At 43.9% G+C, this 18,153-nt stretch overlaps 1 protein-coding gene across 4 annotated transcripts in view; it reads left to right on the top strand.

The window, feature by feature from the left end:
- Positions 1-18,153, top strand: part of LOC139544422 (ras-related protein Rab-27B-like) — a 107,154-nt gene that overhangs the window by 62,640 nt on the left and 26,361 nt on the right. Inside the window, exon 1 of one of the 4 annotated variants that reach the window (XM_071351492.1) lies at positions 824-1,010. The exons of the other annotated variants lie outside the window; for them this stretch is intronic. The gene's annotated coding sequence lies outside the window, so the exon portion shown is untranslated. Of the gene's footprint in view, positions 1-823; positions 1,011-18,153 lie in introns of those variants that run through there. 4 annotated transcript variants of the gene reach the window in all.

Raw genomic sequence — 18,153 nt, 5'->3', positions numbered from 1 at the left:
ATGTTTTTCAGAGGCAGAGACTGGAACACTAGTCAGGATCGAGGGAAAGATGAACAGAGCAAAACCTGCTCCAGAGCGCTCAGGACCTCAGACTGGGGTGACGGTTCACCGCCCAACAGGACAACGACCCTAAACACACAGCCAAGACAACTCAGGAGTGGCTTCGGGACAAGTCTCTGAATGTCCAATATATACAAAAGTGAAATATACAATAAAATGAACAGTAAATATTACACTCACAGAAGTTTCAAAAGAATAAAGACATTACAAATGTCATATTATGACTATATACAGTGTTGTAACGATGTGCAAATAGTTAAAGTACAAAAGGGAAAATAAATAAACATAAATATGGGTTGTATTTACAATGGTGTTTGTTCTTCACTGGTTGCCCTTTTCTTGTGGCAACAGGTCACACATCTTGCTGCTGTGATGCACACTGTGGTATTTCACCCAGTAGATATGGGAGTTTATCAAAATCGGGTTTGTTTTCGAATTCTTTGGATCTATGGAATCTGAGGGAAATATGTGTCTCTAATATGGTCATACATCTGACAGGAGGTTAGGTCTCTTTCTTTTTCTTTCTTTCAATTCAAGAGGCTTTATTGGCATGGGAAACATATGTTTACATTGTAAGTGAAATAGATAAATAAAAGTGATATAAGCAATAAAGAGACTCTCTCTCTCTCTGTGTGTGTACTTCCACGCTCATGTGTGTTTGCTCTAGAGTAAGCCTTGCCCCACCTTCTGGGCCGTCAGCCACACCCCTTCCTCCTGGGCCGTCAGCCACACCCCTTCCTCACACACACGGAAACCGAGAGAGATACGGAGCGTAAGAGAGGGAGGATAAAGAGGAACCAGGGGTGTGGCCTGCAGAGCCTGGCGCTACAGCTGGATGCTAGGTCAGTCAGCTGGTTCACTGTACTGAGGGGTTGGAGGAGATACTGCTGCTACTGGGGTTGAGGACAGGCTTAAGTGAAGGAAACAGAGCTAAAAAAAAAAAAAAGAAGGTAAGAATGACTCTGTTTTTACTCCCTGGCTTCCCTGGCTTCCCTGGCTTGACCTAGAATGGAGAGGAAGAGGGAGGTGGAGGTTGGTTGGTTCTGGAGTCAGAAGTGTGTATCCTTGCTGACATAGATGGTGGAAGGAGAGAGGGGACTTTAGTGTGAAGGAGAGAGGGGACTTTAGTGTGAAGGAGAGAGGGGACTTTAGTGTGAAGGAGAGAGGGGACTTTAGTGTGAAGGAGAGAGGGGACTTTAGTGTGAAGGAGAGAGGGGACTTTAGTGTGAAGGAGAGAGGGGAGTTTAGTGTGAAGGAGAGAGGGGACTTTAGTGTGAAGGAGAGAGTGGAGTTTAGTGTGAAGGAGAGAGGGGACTTTAGTGTGAAGGAGAGAGGGGAGTTTAGTGTGAAGGAGAGAGGGGACTTTAGTGTGAAGTGAACGAGTTGTGAGCGGAGCTTCTGACGTTTAGTTGTTGAGAGTTGCGTTGTGGTTTTGGTTTGAGACCGGATCATCTGTCACAGGCAGGAATGTGATCACACCCTATCTGTACATGTTGACAACTGTTTGACTTACTGTGGATTACGCAATGCTGTGTGATAAAGTAGGTACTTCTGTAGTCCCTACAGAGATTCTCCCTTCCTCCCTCATGCTATCCTCCAGGTTTTCAGTGCGAGGATAGTGAATACCTTCAGTTTTCTCCTTTTTTATATGGTGCATACATTTATAGAAAAGATGCTATTTCTTCAGTGGAGCACTTGTTAGTTAGGGCTACTGTTTGAGTTTCCATTTCATTACCAGTCCCTGAACTTGATTTATACAATTTTTTTGTTTGTTTAAGTAGTGGCTGTTATCAGGCTCCAGATTTTACTGTCGGCTCCAGAAACTTTGTTCTGTGTGTGTACAGTAAAGGTTTAATGACTGCTTGTGGCTCATCTCTCAGAGAAGAGGAGACCGAGAAGAACTTGTTTGTGACTGATTTTTAACTGCTGATACAAATGTCACCCTATTCCCTACATAGCAGTATGTTTAACCTGAGCCATAGGGCTCTGGTCAAAAGTAGTGCCCTAAATAGGAATTTGGGATGCATACATAGCTAGGCTAAACAATCCCGGGTCCCATGACATGATGTCACAGACCTACAGCTTCCCAAACGGAACCCTGTTCACTACATAGCGCACTCCTTTTAACCAGGGCTTCTGGTTCTAGTTATTTCATTGTCAATGTGTTCAGCACTAATCGTGAATAGAACATGGTGCACCATTTGGGACTTAGAATTCACCTTGTTTCTATGAAAAGGCAGGTTTGTTCTAATTCATTTAAATGTTATTGACTTGCAAATTATCGAATTATTCCTAACCTATGAAAAGGCGGTTTGTTCTAATTAATTTAAATAGTATTGACTTGTAAGTGATCTAATTACTCCCAACCTAATAATGAACCTTAGGCCACAAGTGTTGTTTTTCCCTGTTGCTAAAGTTGTTTCACTGTGTGTGTGTGTGTGTGTGTGTGTGTGTGTGTGTGTGTGTGGTGTGTGTTGTGTGTTCCTCTGTTGGTGAAGCTTGTTCCTCTGCTGTTTGACAAACACACCCCTGCAGTTGTTGCTGCATGTTGATATAACAAGTTAATTATGGGTGGATGTACTTGTTTAGTTATCAACCCTTTTCAGCATTGTTGTATTGACGTAACATTACTGTATCGGAATTAAATATCCACAAATGTACCGTACGCTTCTCAGTACTCTGCTGGCATGGTGTCAGGGACGTGCGTGTACAAACTAAGGCTTTTTCTGCGTGTATTATAGATTAAACCACTTCACCTATAAATGGTCTATATTATAGATTAAATTAATTCACCTATTTATTTACTTATTTAGCTTTGCAAGTCAGTTAAGAACAAATTCTTATTTACAATGACGGCCTAACCGGCCAAACCTGGACGACGCTGGGACAATTGTGCGCCGTCCTATGGGACTCCCAATCACGGCCGGATGTGATGCAACCTGGATTCGAACCAGGGACTACAGGGATGCTTCTTGCACTGAGATGCAGTGCCTTAGACCGCTGCACCACTCAGGAGCCTATTTTATAGATTAGATCAGTTCACCTGTAGTGGTCTATATTATAGATTAGATGAGTTAACCTATAGTGGTCTATATTATAGATTAGATGAGTTCACCTGTAGTGGTCTATATAATAGATTAGATGAGTTCACCTATAATGGTCTATATTATAGATTAGATCAGAAAGTATTCATACCCCTTTACCTTTTCCACATTTTGTTGTGTTTCAGCCTTAATTGAAAATGTATATATTTTTAAAAATGTTTTATTACCCATCTACCCCATAGTGACAAAGCAAAAACAGTTTTTTAGAATTTTTTGCAAATTCATAAATAATAATAATTACATAAGTATTCAGACCCTTTACTCAGTACTTTGTTGAAGCACCTTTGGCAGCGATAACAGCCACGAGTCTTCTTGGGTGTGACGCTACAAGCTTGGCACACCTCTATTTGGGGAGTTCCTCCCATTCTTCTCTGCAGATCCTCTCAAGCTCTGTCAGGTTGGATGGGGAGCGTTGCTGCACAGATATTTTGAGGTCGCCCCAGAGATGTTCGATCAGATTCAAGTCCGGGCTCTGGCTGGGCCACTCAAGGACATTCAGAGACTTGTCCTAAAGCCACTCCTGCATTGTCTTGGCTGTGTGCTTAGGATCGTTGTCCTGTTGGAAGGTGAACCTTCGCCCCAGTCTGAGGTCCTGAGTGCTCTGGAGCAGGTTTTCATCAAGGATCTCTCTGTACTTTGCTCCGTTTAGCTTTCCCTCGATCCTGACTAGTCTCCCAGTCCCTGCCGCAGAAAAACATACCCACAGCATGATGCTGCCACCACCATGCTTCACTGTCGGGATGGTGCCAGGTTTCCTCCAGATGTGACGCTTGGCATTCAGGCCAAAGAGTTCAATCTTGGTTTCATCAGACCAGAGAATCTTGTTTCTGATGGTCTGAGAGTCTTTAGGTGCCTTTTGACAAACTCCAAGCGGGCTGTCATGTGCCTTTTACTGAGGAGTGGCTTCCGTCTGGCCAATCTACCATAAAGGCCTGAATGGTGGAGTGCTGCAGAGATGGTTGTCCTTCTGGAAAGTTCTCCCATCTCCACAGAGGAACTCTAGAGCTCTGTCAGAGTGACCATCGGGTTCTGGGCACCTCTCTGACCAAGGCCCTTCTCCCCCCGATTTCTCAGTTTGGCCGGGTGTCCGGCTCTAGGAAGAGTCTTGGTGGCTCCAAACTTCTTCCATTTAAGAATGATGGAGGCCACTGCTCTTGGGGACCTTCAGTGCTGCAGAAATGTTTTGGTACCGTTCCGCAGATCTGTGCCTCGACACAATCCTGTCTCAGAGCTCAATGGACAATTCCTTTGACCTCGTGGCTTGGTTTTTGTTCTGACATGCAGTCAACTGTGGGCCCTTATATAGACAGGTGTGTGCCTTTCCAAATAATGAAACATCTCAAGGATGATCAATGGAAACAGAATGCACCTGAGCTCAATTTTGAGTTTCATAGCAAAGGGTCTGAATACTTATGTAAATTCTGTTTTTTATTTTTTATACATTTGAAAATATTTTAAAAAATTAGTTTTCGCTTTGCCGTTATGGGGTATTGTGTGTAGGTTGATTGATCGAGGAGGGCGGAAAACGATTTAATAAATGTTAGAATAAGGCTGTAACCTAAAACATAGGGAAAAAGTCAAGGTGTCTGAATACTTTCCAAAAGCACTGTACATACATACAGTTGAAGTCAGAAGTTTACATAAACTTAGGTTGGAGTCATTAAAACTCGTTTTTCAACCATTCCACAAATGTCTTGTTAACAAACTATAGTTTTGGCAAGTCAGTTAGGACATCTACTTTGTGCATGACACAAGTCATTTTTCTAACAATTGTTTACAGACAGATTATTTCACTTATAATTCACTGTATCACAATTCCAGTGGGTCAGAAGTTTACATACACTAAGTTGACTGTGCCTTTAAACAGCTTGGAAAATTCCAGAAAATGTCATGGCTTTAGAAGCTTCTGATAGTCTAATTGACCTCATTTGAGTCAATTCGAGGTGTATCTGTGGATGTATTTCAAGGCCTACCTTCAAACTCAGTGTCTCTTTGCTTGACATCATGGAAAAATCAAAAGAAATCAGCCAAGACCTCAGAAACAAAATTGTAGACCTCCACAATTCTGGTTCATCCTTAGGAACAATTTCCAAATGCCTGAAGGTAACATGTTCATCTGTACAAACAATAGTACGAAAGTATAAACACCATGGGACCACGCAACCGTCATACCACTCAGGAAGGAGACGCGTTCTGTCTCCTAGAGATGAACATACTTTGGTGCGAAAAGTGCAAATCAATCCCAGAACAACAGCAAAGGACCTTGTGAAGATACTGGAGGAAACAGGTACAAAATAATCTATATTCACAGTAAAACGAGTCCTATATCGACATAACCAGAAAGGCCCCTCAGCAAGGAAGAAGCCATTGCTCCAAAACCGCCATTAAAAAAGCCAGACTATGGTTTGCAACTGCACATGGGGACAAAGATCGTACTTTTTGGAGAAATGTCCTCTGGTCGGATGAAACAAAAATATAACTGTTTGGCCATAATGACCATCGTTATGTTAGGAGGAAAAAGGGGGAGGCTTGCAAGCTGAAGAACACCATCCCAACCGTGAAGCACGGGGGTGGCAGCATCATGTTGTGGGGGTACTAATATATATTCAGCAAAAAAAGGAACGTCCTCTCACTGTCAACTGCGTTTATTTTCAGCAAACTTAACATGTGTAAATATTTGTATGAACAATAGATTCAACAACTGAGAGACAAACTGAACAAGTTCCACAGACATGTGACTAACAGACATGGAATAATGTGTCCCTGAACAAAGGTGTGGTCAAAATCAAAAGTAACTGTCAGTATCTGGTGTGGCCACCAGCTGCATTAAGTACTGCAGTGGATCTCCTCCTTATGGACTCCACCAGATTTGCCCGTTCTTGATGTGAGATGTTACCCCACTCTTCCACCAAGGCACCTGCAAGTTCCCGGACATTTCTGGGGGGAATTGCCCTAGCCCTTACCCTCCGATCGAACAGGTCTGGTGAGACAAAACCGTGACTCGTCAGTGAAGAGCACTTTTTGCCAGTCCTGTCTGGTACAGCGATGGTGGGTTTGTGCCCATAGGCGACGTTGTTGCCGGTGATGTCTGGTGAGGACCTGCCTTACAACAGGCCTACAAGCCCTCAGTCCAGCCTCTCTCAGCCTATTGCGGACAGTCTGAGCACTGATGGAGGGATTGTGCGTTCCTGGTGTAACTCGGGCAGTTGTTGTTGCCATCCTGTACCTGTCCCGCAGGTGTGATGTTTGGATGTACCAATCCTGTGCAGGTGTTGTTACGTGGTCTGCCACTGCGAGGACGATCAGCTGCCCGTCCTGTCTCCCTGTAGCGCCGTCTTAGGCATCTCACAGTACGGACATAGCAATTTATTGCCCTGGCCACATCTGCAGTCCTCTTGCCTTCTTGCAGCATGCCTAAAGCACGTTCACGCAGATGAGCAGGGACCCTGGGCATCTTTCTTTTGGAGTCAGTAGAAAGGCCTCTTTAGTGTCCTAAGTTTTCATAACTGTGACCTTAATTGCCTACCGTCTGTAAGCTGTTAGTGTCTTAACGACCGTTCCACGGGTGCATGTTCATTAATTGTTTATGGTTGATTGAACAAGCATGGGAAACAGTGTTTAAACCATTTACAATGAAGATCTGTGAAGTTATTTGGATTTTTACAAATTACCTTTGAAAGACAGGGTCCTGAAAAAAGGAAAGTAAATTTTTTTGCTGAGAAAAAATGGGCAAAACAATACAATTGCTCAGATTTAAGAGATTTTTTTTCACAAAGGTATGGGTCAAAATTATTGACAGTCCTGTTTTCAATCCCTCACCTTGTGATTTGGCAGTTACTGTCAGTACCTGGTGAGGGAGGGGGGACAGGCAGTTACTGTCAGTACCAGGTGAGGGAGGGGGGACAGGCAGTTACTGTCAGTATCCAGGTGAGGGAGGGGGACAGGCAGTTACTGTCAGTACCAGGTGAGGGAGGGTGGACAGGCAGTTGCTTCTCCTGGTTATCAGAGGACTGTGTGAGTATAGGCTATTTACCCTGTCCTCTGTTTCTCCGTGTCCCTTTTACCAGCCTTTCTCTCTCAGGATATGCGTTTTATATTGGGCTTTGTGTTAGATCGATCTCCCAGGTTGACTTCCTGCACCGCTAACCTTTCTGTCTGACTGGAGCTGCTGCTGCAACAGGTGTTAGTTCACCCCCTGCTCTGATGGCAGCCCACCCCCTGCCCTGTGAGGGGAAACCCCATGGGGTCAAGGGATAGCAGGGAACCTCGGATAATACACACACACACACACACACACACACACACACACACACAAACACCCAGAGGTGGAAGTAGATGTATTTTCTTCCCGGTATGGGACCTCCTGAAAAATGTAATGGGCCTAATCATATAATTACATAGAACCCCTGTTAATTCAGTGGGATATCTGTGGGCCTAGTCGTAAAGATTAGTCATTTCACTTTTAAAATGTATTACCTTTTTTTTATTGTGGCATGAACACAACCAGTCGTGATGTTTTCATCTGATTGTCAAAGAGCCCATTTACTTGGTTAACCCACGCAGGTTAGTCCACTCTCAACATATTTCCAGCCTCCAAAACAGTGGTGAATGGAGAGACGTCTTTTACACCAAACACCAAAAAATGTAGGCCTCATGACATTAGATGTCAGCCACTCATATCTGAGTTGGCATATTTTCAGTGTTCTCGTTGAACCACGTCGTTATTTTTGGAGCGTAGTCTATACCGCCCGTTTTCAAGTACATTCGCTAATGTATCAGGCCCCTGACATGAGGTAATGATTGATAGTGGTGTAGTAGCGTACTGTTCTACCGATACGGCATACCCACTATATTTACCCACACTATATTTACCCACACTATATTACCCACTATATTTACCCACACTATATTTACCCACACTATATTTACCCACACTATATTTACCCACACTATATTTACCCACACTATATTACCCGCACTATATTTACCCGCACTATATTACCCGCACTATATTTACCCACACTATATTTACCCACACTATATTTATCCACACTATATTTACCCACACTATATTTACCCACACTATATTTACCCACACTATATTTACCCACACTATATTTACCCACACTATATTTACCCACACTATATTTACCCACACTATATTTACCCACACTATATTTATCCACACTATATTTACCCACACTATATTTACCCACACTATATTTACCCACACTATATTTACCCACACTATATTTACCCGCACTATATTACCCGCACTATATTTACCCGCACTATATTACCCGCACTATATTTACCCACACTATATTTACCCACACTATATTTATCCACACTATATTTACCCACACTATATTACACACTATATTTACCCACACTATATTTACCCACACTATATTTATCCACACTATATTTACCCACACTATATTACACACTATATTTACCCACACTATATTTACCCACACTATATTTATCCACACTATATTTACCCACACTATATTACACACTATATTTACCCACACTATATTTACCCACACTATATTTATCCACACTATATTTATCCACACTATATTTACCCACACTATATTACACACTATATTTACCCACACTATATTACACACTATATTTACCCACACTATATTTATCCACACTATATTTACCCACACTATATTTACCCACACTATATTACACACTATATTTACCCACACTATATTTACCCACACTATATTTATCCACACTATATTTACCCACACTATATTTACCCACACTATATTTACCCACACTATATTACACACTATATTTACCCACACTATATTTACCCACACTATATTTATCCACACTATATTTACCCACACTATATTACACACTATATTTACCCACACTATATTTACCCACACTATATTTATCCACACTATATTTACCCACACTATATTTACCCACACTATATTTACCCACACTATATTTATCCACACTATATTTACCCACACTATATTTACCCACACTATATTACACACTATATTTACCCACACTATATTTACCCACACTATATTTATCCACACTATATTTACCCACACTATATTTATTTTTCTGGGATGCCGGAACATACTTCCTTATTTTCATCACTGTACTAACGTCCACCCTGGTCAGCCTTGATCAACCCTGGTCCACCCTGGTCCGCCCTGGTCCACTTTGATCGACCCTGGTCCGCCCTGGTCCACCTTGATCGACCCTGGTCCGCCCTGGTCCACTTTGATCAACCCTGGTCCGCCCTGGTCCACGTTGATCGACCCTGGTCCGCCCTGGTCCACCTTGATCGACCCTGGTCCGCCCTGGTCCACCTTGATCGACCCTGGTCCGCCCTGGTCCACCTTGATCGACCCTGGTCCGCCCTGGTCAGCCTTGATCGACCCTGGTCCACCCTGGTCCGCCTTGATCGATCCTGGTCCACCCTGGTCCACCCTGATCGACCCTGGTCCACCCTGGTCAGCCTTGATCGACCCTGGTCCACCTTGATCGACCCTGGTCCACCCTGGTCCACCCTGATCGATCCTGGTCCACCCTGGTCAGCCTTGATCGACCCTGGTCCACCTTGATCGACCCTGGTCCACCTTGATCGACCCTGGTCCACCTTGACCGACCCTGGTCCACCTTGATCGACCCTGGTCCACCTTGATCGACCCTGGTCCGCCCTGGTCCACCCTGATCGACCCTGGTCCACCCTGGTCCACCTTGATCGACCCTGGTCCGCTCTGGTCCACCTTGATCGACCCTGGTCCGCCCTGGTCCACCCTGGTCCGCCCTGGTCCACCTCGGTCCACCTTGGTCCCGGCCCACCTTGGTCCCGGCTTCTCTCCCTCTGTGTTAGATCCATCTCCCAGGTTGACCTCCAGCACTGCTAACCTTTTTGTCTGACTGGAGCTGCTGCTGCTGCTACAGGTATTAGTTCACCCTCCTGCCTTCTACTCCATGGGGCTCAGGGATAGCAGGGAGATGGAGAGGGGTTTACACATCAGATAGAACACATGCAGGGACTCACTCACAAACCTTCCACGCTGAGTCTGAGCTGCTGAAAGTGGTCTAAACCCTTTGAAAGGCCACCTGATCCCTGTTTTGGGGGGCTTTTTGAAAAGAGACCTTTCTGTCTGTCCTTCTATCAACCTGTTGTCATGTCAGGTACGCTACAAGTTATTATTGTTTACATAGAACAATTCACCTCTCTTTCTTGGGGTAATTGACTGACCCTAGGTTAGGTCGACTCCTACAGTAGACTTGACAACTTGAGGATTTCTCTTGTTGAACTAGATCAATGAAAGCATTCCCCCCCCATTTTTTTTAAAGAATCTCAACAAATGTTTATTGGCATTGAGCATGTGGGTTGACACATGTCTGTTTAGTATTTATAATCAGGGTCCAGATAGCAGTATTGACTGTCGCAGTGATGAGAGAAACGGCTCTCCTGAAATTCTAAAGCAATCAGCAGTGGGAATGTGCCATACGCACAAACACACAGACACTTCCCAGACCTGTCCTCCCGGAGGCTACAGCCAGCCACAGCAATCAATAGCTCCTGTAGACCAACAGCCAGCCTCACTGCAGAAATCACCTCCAAGCCGTAACCACCAATCTCTCCAGCCTTCAGTGCCTCAGATGTAGCGATCCAATAATCATTACACTTCTGTTCTGGAAAAAAAAAAAGCAGAATAATGTCAACTCGTCAGATACGATCACACTCACGCAAATGCACACACCCACACACACACACACACATGCACGCACGCACGCGCACACACACACACCCACATCCACGCACGTGCACACAAACACAGGCTTGAGATAATGCAGACAGATGAGAGATCATTATGCTGTTAGTCTGAGCCTCAGGTGACTGTTTGGGTATGCACGCTTCCCCGTAGAGACCTTCCCCGTAGAGACCTTCCCCGTAGAGACCTTCCCCGTAGAGACCTTCCCCGTAGAGACCTTCCCCGTAGATAACCTCTTCCCTAATAGAGAACTCACTTCCTAGAATTCTTGACAGCTCAGTCCAACCAGGAGGATGGATGTCTCCTATTTAGCTTACCGGTTTAAGGCTTCTGTATAGAGGCTGAATGGTCAGATAGATATAGAGACAGAGATATAGAGAAAGAGATATAGAGACAGAGATATAGAGAGAGAGATATAGAGAGAGAGATATAGAGAGAGAGAGAGATATATATAGAGAGAGAGATATATATAGAGAGAGAGATATAGAGAGAGAGATTTAGAATGATGTCAACACATAGTACCAGGTCGTATTCATTAGTGCAACAACAAATGAAAACTATCTTTTTTTTAATTTTTATAAAGGGTAGGTTCAGCTAGTTCCCAAGGTTGGGACTTCTGTTTGTAGGCTTAATGAATAGGACCAGCAAGGAGGCTCCTATAGAAGCTGTGGTCGACGTATAGAACTGTCTGTCAACACAGAGAGATGCTATGTTACTGTTGGCCTAATAGCTCTGCTGATGTACGCCAGGCTTGTGACTCTACAAACGTGTTGGATGCATTTGCTGTTTTTGTTTGTGTTTCAGATTATTTTATACCCACTAGAAATGAATGGTAAATAATGTATTGTGTCATTTTGGAGTCCTTTTTTAAAATTGTAAATAAGAATAGAATATGTTTCTAAACACTTCTACATTCATGTGGATGCTACCATGGTTACGGATAGTCCTGAATGGATCGTGAATAATGATGAGTGAGAAAATTACAGAGGCATAAATACCCCACCAAAAATGCTAACCACCTCTGTTATTGTAATGGTGAGAGGTTAGCATGTCTTGGGGGTATGATATAAAATGCTAACCTCCCCTGTTATTGTAATGGTGAGAGGTTAGCATGTCTTGGGGGTATGATATAAAATGCTAACCTCCCCTGTTATTGTAATGGTGAGAGGTTAGCATGTCTTGGGGGTATGATATAAAATGCTAACCTCCCCTGTTATTGTAATGGTGAGATGTTAGCATGTCTTGGGGGTATGATATAAAATGCTAACCTCCCCTGTCTGGGATTACAAGATGGCGTAGCAGTAGGACGTGTGTATCTGTCATTGTCTTATCCAGTGTCTTATCCCGTGTAAATAGACGAGCTTCAATGCCATACAACTCTCCTTCCGTGGCCTCCAACTGCTCTTAAATGAAAGTAAAACTAAATGCATGCTCTTCAACCGATCACTGCCTGCACCTGCCTGCCCGTCTAGCATCACTACTCTGGACGGTTCTGACTTAGAATATGTGGACAACTATAAATACCTAGGTGTCTGGTTAGACTGTAAACTCTCCTTCCAGACTCACATTAAGCATCTCCAATCCAAAATTAAATCTAGAATCGGCTTCCTATTTCGTAACAAAGTATCCTTCACTCATGCTGCCAAACATACCCTCGTAAAACTGACTATCCTACCGATCCTTGACTTCGGCAATGTCATTTACAAAATAGCCTCCAACACTGTATTCTGCAAATTGGATGTAGTCTCACAGTGCCATCCGTCTTGTCACCAAAGCCCCATATACTACCCACCACTGCGACCTGTATGCTCTCGTTGGCTGGCCCTCGCTTCATATTAGTCGCCAAACCCACTGGCTCAGGTCATCTATAAGTCTTTGCTAAGTAAAGCCCCGCCTTATCTCAGCTCACTGGTCACCATAGCAGCACCCACCCATAGCACGCGCTCCAGCAGGTATATTTCACTGGTCACCCCCAAAGCCAACTCCTCCTTTGGTCGCTTTTCCTTCCAGTTCTCTGCTGCCAATGACTGGAACGAACTGCAAAAATCACTGAAGCTGGAGACTTATATCTCCCTCTCTAACTTTAAGCATCAGCTGTCAGAGCAGCTTACCGACCATTGCACCTGTACACAGCCCATCTGTAAATAGCCCACCCAACTACCTCATCCCCATACTGTTATTTATTTATTTTTGCTCCTTTGCACCCCAGTATCTCTACTTGCACATTCATCTTCTGCACATCTATCACTCCAGTGTTAATTGCTAAATTGTAATTATTTCTCCGCTATGGCCCATTTATTGCCTTACCTCCCTAATCTTACTACATTTGCACACACTGTATATAGATTTTTCTATTGTGTTATTGACTGTACGTTTGTTTATCCCATGTGTAACTCTGTGTTGTTGTTTTTGTCGCACTGCTTTGCTTTATCTTGGCCACGCCGCAGTTGTAAATGAGAACTTGTTCTCAACTAGCCTACCTGGTTAAATAAAGGTGAAAAAAAAATTTGTTATGGTGAGAGGTTAGCATGTCTTGGGGGTATGATATAAAATGCTAACCTCCCCTGTTATTGTAATGGTGAGAGGTTAGCATGTCTTGGGGGTATGATATAAAATGCTAACCTCCCCTGTTATTGTAATGGTGAGAGGTTAGCATGTCTTGGGGGTATGATATAAAATGCTAACCTCCCCTGTTATTGTAATGGTGAGAGGTTAGCATGTCTTGGAGGTATGATATAAAATGCTAACCTCCCCTGTTATTGTAATGGTGAGAGGTTAGCATGTCTTGGAGGTATGATATAAAATGCTAACCTCCCCTGTTATTGTAATGGTGAGAGGTTAGCATGTCTTGGAGGTATGATATAAAATGCTAACCTCCCCTGTTATTGTAATGGTGAGAGGTTAGCATGTCTTGGAGGTATGATATAAAATGCTAACCTCCCCTGTTATTGTAATGGTGAGAGGTTAGCATGTCTTGGAGGTATGATATAAAACGCTAACCTCCCCTGTTATTGTAATGGTGAGAGGTTAGCATGTCTTGGAGGTATGATATAAAATGCTAACCTCCCCTGTTATTGTAATGGTGAGAGGTTAGCATGTCTTGGAGGTATGATATAAAATGCTAACCTCCCCTGTTATTGTAATGGTGAGAGGTTAGCATGTCTTGAGGGTATGATATTTGTGCGTCTAACTTTCTCACTCATCATTATTCACGAACAATATTGTTGACAATTTTAATGTTTCATTCTCAGTCGATGGAACGATAATAACCTATTTTGTTGTTTGTTGTTTTAATGTCTCCTTTGGAACGCTTCTTTTGAATCACCGACATCTGAAGACGCATTTCTCTACACTCACAATAACATCTGCTAACCATGTGTACGTGACCAATACATTTTGATTTGATAAGACATCAGAAACATCGGTGAGAAATAACTTGCTGTCTACTGCTTCCTTTTCAACAGGACGAACCATGTCCTGATCGTGGTAACTCATATCAAATCAAATGTTAACTGTGGCCGCAAGTCAGATGTTGGTGTGTAGGATAAGTACTCTGTTTCTGTTACAGATGCATGATCGAGGTCTAGGAAAAATCCACTGATTTCAGCAATTCACTATTCAGAAGCAGTTCAGTAGAGGACTGGTGTTGGTAGATAGCCATAGATCTTTCTATGGAGGCAGTAGAGGGACTAGTGTTAGCCATAGAGCTCTCTATGGAGGCAGTAGAGGGACTAGTGTTAGCCATAGATCTCTCTATGGAGGCAGTAGAGGGACTAGTGTTGGTAGATAGCCATAGATCTCTCTATGGAGGCAGTAGAGGGACTGGTGTTAGCCATAGATCTCTCTATGGAGGCAGTAGAGGGACTGGTGTTAGCCATAGAGCTCTCTATGGAGGCAGTAGAGGGACTGGTGTTAGCCATAGATCTCTCTATGGAGGCAGTAGAGGGACTAGTGTTGGTAGATAGCCATAGATCTTTCTATGGAGGCAGTAGAGGGACTAGTGTTAGCCATAGATCTCTCTATGGAGGCAGTAGAGGGACTAGTGTTGGTAGATAGCCATAGATCTCTCTATGGAGGCAGTAGAGGGACTGGTGTTAGCCATAGAGCTCTCTATGGAGGCAGTAGAGGGACTGGTGTTAGCCATAGATCTCTCTATGGAGGCAGTAGAGGGACTAGTGTTGGTAGATAGCCATAGATCTCTCTATGGAGGCAGTAGAGGGACTGGTGTTAGCCATAGAGCTCTCTATGGAGGCAGTAGAGGGACTGGTGTTAGCCATAGATCTATCTATGGAGGCAGTAGAGGGACTAGTGTTAGCCATAGAGCTCTCTATGGAGGCAGTAGTAAGGGCTTTGTTTATTTTATTTATTTATTTAACCTTTTATTTAACCAGGCAAGTCAGCTACAAAACAAATTCTTATTTACAATGACGGCCTACCGGGGAACAGTGGGTTAAATGCCTTGTTCAGGGGCAGAACAACAGATTTTTACCCTGTCAGCTCGGGGATTCGATCCAGCAACGTTTCGGTTTCTTGTCCAACAATCTAACTACTAGGCTACCTGCTATTAAAAGCCAGAACTAGTTTGTTCAGACTGGCAGCAGTGTTTATTATGTTTAGTAGCTTATCAAGATCAGACAGTGTTCAGAATGTCTTTTATTTGAAAAGCGTGCTTCCTATTTTACAGGATTGAGTTTGAGTTTATGTTTATTTTTTAAAGGGACAGTGCACATTAATCAACGTTTCAGTAAAAGTGCCGGTTTTAGCCAGCCGGCTAATCTTCAGCCGCAGTCCCTGGGCAGGTTATTAAAAACAATTACAAATTGCATAATTTGTGTTGACGTTGCCTTATCTAACAAGGAAATGTAAAATCTATTTTACAAGAGCTGTCTTGTGTATTTCCATTACAAAATTGAACGAGACATCAATTCATACCCACCCCTCTCCTTGGCGCGTTAAAGTTTAATGTGTTTCAGAATTTCATTGTACCACTGTGTACTATAGCTACTGTTTGTAGTAATAAATTGTCTGCTAGTAAAACAATAGGAGCCAGCCTCCATAGGCCAATACTTCTCTCATCTAATCACTGTTGCACAAATTTCCAGATGTAGAATTCTGCTCTGTAGCCAACGGCTGGAGTTGGAGGTGGAGAAATGTAATGGGATGCATCTGGAGACACTTCAAACCAGCTAGTAAATCTTCGCCATCTTCACTGCTGTCTAAAACCTTCTGCCTGAATCACACTGACTGCATCCCAAATGGCTCCATTTTCCCTATATAGTGCCCTACCTTTGGCCAGAGACCTATATAGTGCACTACCTTTGGCCAGAGACCTATATAGTGCACTACCTTTGGCCAGAGACCTATATAGTGCACTACCTTTGGCCAGAGACCTATATAGTGCCCTACCTTTGGCCAGAGACCTATATAGTGCACTACCTTTGGCCAGAGACCTATATAGTGCCCTACCTTTGGCCAGAGACCTATATAGTGCACTACCTTTGGCCAGAGACCTATATAGTGCCCTACCTTTGGCCGGAGACCTATATAGTGCACTACCTTTGGCCAGAGACCTATATAGTGCCCTACCTTTGGCCGGAGACCTATATAGTGCACTACCTTTGGCCGGAGACCTATATAGTGCCCTACCTTTGGCCGGAGACCTATATAGTGCACTACCTTTGGCCAGAGACCTATATAGTGCCCTACCTTTGGCCGGAGACCTATATAGTGCACTACCTTTGGCCGGAGACCTATATAGTGCCCTACCTTTGGCCGGAGACCTATATAGTGCACTACCTTTGGTCGGAGACCTATATAGTGCCCTACCTTTGGCCGGAGACCTATATAGTGCCCTACCTTTGGCCGGAGACCTATATAGTGCACTACCTTTGGCCGGAGACCTATATAGTGCACTACCTTTGGTCGGAGACCTATATAGTGCACTACCTTTGGCCGGAGACCTATATAGTGCCCTACCTTTGGCCGGAGACCTATATAGTGCACTACCTTTGGTCGGAGACCTATATAGTGCCCTACCTTTGGCCGGAGACCTATATAGTGCCCTACCTTTGGCCGGAGACCTATATAGTGCACTACCTTTGGCCGGAGACCTATATAGTGCACTACCTTTGGTCGGAGACCTATATAGTGCACTACCTTTGGCCAGAGACCTATATAGTGCACTACCTTTGGCCAGAGACCTATATAGTGCACTACCTTTGGCCAGAGACCTATATAGTGCCCTACCTTTGGCCAGAGACCTATGTAGTGCACTACCTTTGGCCAGAGACCTATATAGTGCACTACCTTTGGCCGGAGACCTATATAGTGCACTACCTTTGGCCAGAGACCTATATAGTGCACTACCTTTGGCCAGAGACCTATATAGTGCACTACCTTTGGCCAGAGACCTATATAGTGCACTACCTTTGGCCAGAGACCTATATAGTGCCCTACCTTTGGCCAGAGACCTATATAGTGCACTACCTTTGGCCAGAGACCTATATAGTGCACTACCTTTGGCCAGAGACCTATATAGTGCACTACCTTTGGCCAGAGACCTATATAGTGCACTACCTTTGTCCAGAGACCTATATAGTGCACTACCTTTGGCCAGAGACCTATATAGTGCACTACCTTTGGCCAGAGACCTATATAGTGCCCTACCTTTGGCCAGAGACCTATATAGTGCACTACCTTTGGCCAGAGACCTATATAGTGCACTACCTTTGGCCAGAGACCTATATAGTGCACTACCTTTGGCCAGAGACCTATATAGTGCACTACCTTTGGCCAGAGACCTATATAGTGCACTACCTTTGGCCAGAGACCTATATAGTGCACTACCTTTGGCCAGAGACCTATATAGTGCACTACCTTTGGCCAGAGACCTATATAGTGCACTACCTTTGGCCAGAGACCTATATAGTGCACTACCTTTGGCCAGAGACCTATATAGTGCACTACCTTTGGCCAGAGACCTATATAGTGCACTACCTTTGGCCAGAGACCTATATAGTGCACTACCTTTGGCCAGAGACCTATATAGTGCACTACCTTTGGCCAGAGACCTATATAGTGCACTACCTTTGGTCAGAGACCTATATAGTGCACTACCTTTGGCCAGAGACCTATATAGTGCACTACCTTTGGCCAGAGACCTATATAGTGCACTACCTTTGGCCAGAGACCTATATAGTGCACTACCTTTGGCC

Source organism: Salvelinus alpinus, chromosome 18 (genome assembly GCF_045679555.1).
Source record: "Salvelinus alpinus chromosome 18, SLU_Salpinus.1, whole genome shotgun sequence".
In the NCBI taxonomy this organism is placed as follows: domain Eukaryota; kingdom Metazoa; phylum Chordata; class Actinopteri; order Salmoniformes; family Salmonidae; genus Salvelinus; species Salvelinus alpinus.
The sequence above is the reverse complement of the archived record's forward strand: the minus strand, read 5'-3'. Positions and strand labels throughout refer to the sequence as shown.